We start from the raw sequence: 2,717 nt of genomic DNA, 5'->3' as shown, positions 1-2,717 counted from the left end.
ATCTGTTGATTGATTTTGTTGTTGTCCTTTGTACTCAAAAAGGTTCAAAACGATACCATTATGTTTGGGTCAAGGTACATTGTGTATGACCGTTGCTAATCAGTCAAATATGATTTGGGATGAAGATGTCTATAAATTTGTGCACCTCAACATTTCTCTTTTTTTCTTTTTCTTTTTCCTGGTTGGACAGTGTTTATCTGGGTGGATCTCCCTTTCGGCAAGCTGGACAGGGACAAGGGTAGATTTACAATAGCAGATAAATTAGGGAGAGGGGCGGGGTTACAACAGGATTTACAGAAGGTTTGAGACCCTTTCTCAGAAATGAATGGAAGACAGCATCAGACAGGGACTGGATTTCGCATTCCTAGTCTATGAAATGGGAGACCCAGACCCACATAGGTTTCACAGGGCGGAGGGGGAGAAGGGCTGATTGAGGCTCGGTTTCCTGTCCAGTCCCATCTAGTCCGTCCCACTCCCAGGAAGAGGCAGGGCTGTTGCTAGAAAAGTTGGAGTAAGAGTCTTGGAGAACCGCCTTCTGGGCTGGACTCTAGGAAGGGGTGGAGGAAGCCTCTCCATCCCCGGAGGCAGAAATTTGCTTCAGAGCCTTTGCTTCAGAGCCTTTGCTTCAGAGGCCTTTCTTCATCCTGCCAACGGCTGGTCATCAGGGCTGGCCTCCCCTTGGGCCCCACAGGGGCTCTTCCTCCCAAGGGGCTATGAGGCATCCCGAGTGACGCCATCACACAGCTGCAGCTGTGGTCTGGTTATTACCTGAGATCTTGTAGGATAACCAGATGCTCCCTGTGCACAGGAAAGTAGCCAGGAAGCCGAAGACCAAGGAAGACCAAGAGGAAACTCCTCAGTGCTCCAGCCACGAGGCCGTATCTCTTGGACGCTGCCACAATGGATGCAATCAGCAGGAGGATGGTACCAATTAAGTAATGGAGAAGTTCTGCCAGTGGTCATCTAATACAGGTGAACACCCTGTAGATGCAGAAAAGATGGATTAGGGAGAAGATGAGAATCATCAGCAGGTCACACACGGTGACCACTTCAAAGTAGCTGTATTCGATATAGTCAGTCCACAAAGAGTTCTTCACACAGATGAAGGCAACGTGTAGGGCGATCATCTGCGCCACCTTGAGCAAGGTGGGGTAGGTGGCAGGGTAACAGAGTGCCAGTATCACCTCGGAGGGGCCCGGGACTGGTGCTGCGTCCGGGACCCGCGCGGGGCCCAGTGAGGGCGCGCCCACTCCGAAGATGCCACTGCTGCTGCACGTGGTGCGAATGACCCTGGGGCCGTGAGACAAGTCGCGGGTCCGGGGGTTCGTGGGTCCATCTGCCAGGCGCGGCTGCATCCCTGGCCACTGCCTGCTTGCTGGCCAGCCTGCCTGGCTGTCTGAGGGCTCTGGGACCAGACAAGACGCCCGAAGGAGGGGCAGGGGCCTGGGCGGACTGTCCCAGGGAGGGGGGTGGGGGCGGTCCCTTGGACAGGTTTCTGGGGAGCCTGGGACTGTGGGAGGCCATCCTGCCCCCGACAGGGCTGCTCAACATTTCTTTTAAGTTACTGCAATTCTCCTTTCCTCATAGAATAGAGCATCTTCCTTTATGTGGGCATGCCATGCTGAATGATCCTGTGCCAGTGTCTCATATGTCACACAATCAATACCAAAGTTCCTTAGAGATATCTTGAGAGTTTCCTTGTATCACTTCTACCATTTGAACAGTTGCCTTGTGTGAGTTCTCCATAAGAGAATCTTTTAGGCAAATATTCTTTTGGTATTAGAACAAAGTGGCCAACCCACCAGAGTTGTGCTCTGTGCAGCAGGGTTTGAGTGTTTGGCAGTTCAGCTTTAGAAAGGAGCTCAGTAATTTGCCTGGTAACTTTGCTTGCTAGGTAATCTTCAGAAACTTCCTAAGATAATTCAAATGGATGGAATCCAGTTTCCTGACATGATGCTGGTATATTGTCCAGATTCCATAAGCATACAAGAATGAAGTCAACACAATAGCTCTGTAGACCTTCAGTGTGGTAGGCAGCCTACTATCTCTTATATCCCACACTTTCCTTCAGAGCCTCCAAAATACTGAAATAGCTCTGATAATGTGTGCATCAACTTCATCATCTATGTGTATGTCCCTGGAAAATACATTTCCAGAGTCAATGAATTTATCCACAGCATTTAAAATTCCTTCATTTGCTGCAATCAATGGTTTCATGTTTGGATGGTGCATTGCTGGCTGGTGGGAAATCACTATTTTCTTGTTAATTGTCAGGCCAAAATTAGCACAAGTGGAAGAGAATCAATCCATATACCTATAAAATTTAAAGATTGAACTCAATGACCTCCAAAATAATTTCCAGTTCTGTGTGTGATCATATGATCCAGCCAACAGAAGATAAAGAATTGAATTAAAATGTCAGAGAAGAAAATATCAATATTTCTACTGCATGCTACATTTTTACACTCAATTGGGCCAGAAAAAAAAATTATCTTACATGCAAGCCATTTAGGCTTGGGAAGAATGATGTCTAAGAGAGCATAATATCCCATGCCTTCTTATATAACTCATTGATCCAATACAATTTCATGTAATATTAGTAGGAGCCATGAATTAGTAGGAAACATGACAATTTATGTTAAACTATAATTTACATGAAAATTAAAAAAATAGTTGAGTAACCAAGTCATTGATGACTCCCACTCCTTCCTAGTAAA

General features: G+C 46.7%; 1 pseudogene; it reads right to left on the bottom strand.

Annotated features, from left to right (window-relative positions):
- Positions 1-736: 736 nt before the first annotated feature.
- Positions 737-1,355, bottom strand: LOC122739638 (annotated as a pseudogene).
- Positions 1,356-2,717: the final 1,362 nt, after the last annotated feature.

The sequence above is a fragment of the Dromiciops gliroides genome, chromosome 2, assembly GCF_019393635.1.
Source record: "Dromiciops gliroides isolate mDroGli1 chromosome 2, mDroGli1.pri, whole genome shotgun sequence".
Taxonomy (NCBI): Eukaryota; Metazoa; Chordata; class Mammalia; order Microbiotheria; family Microbiotheriidae; genus Dromiciops; species Dromiciops gliroides.
Note: the sequence above shows the minus strand (reverse complement) of the source record. Positions and strands in the feature narration are given on the sequence as shown.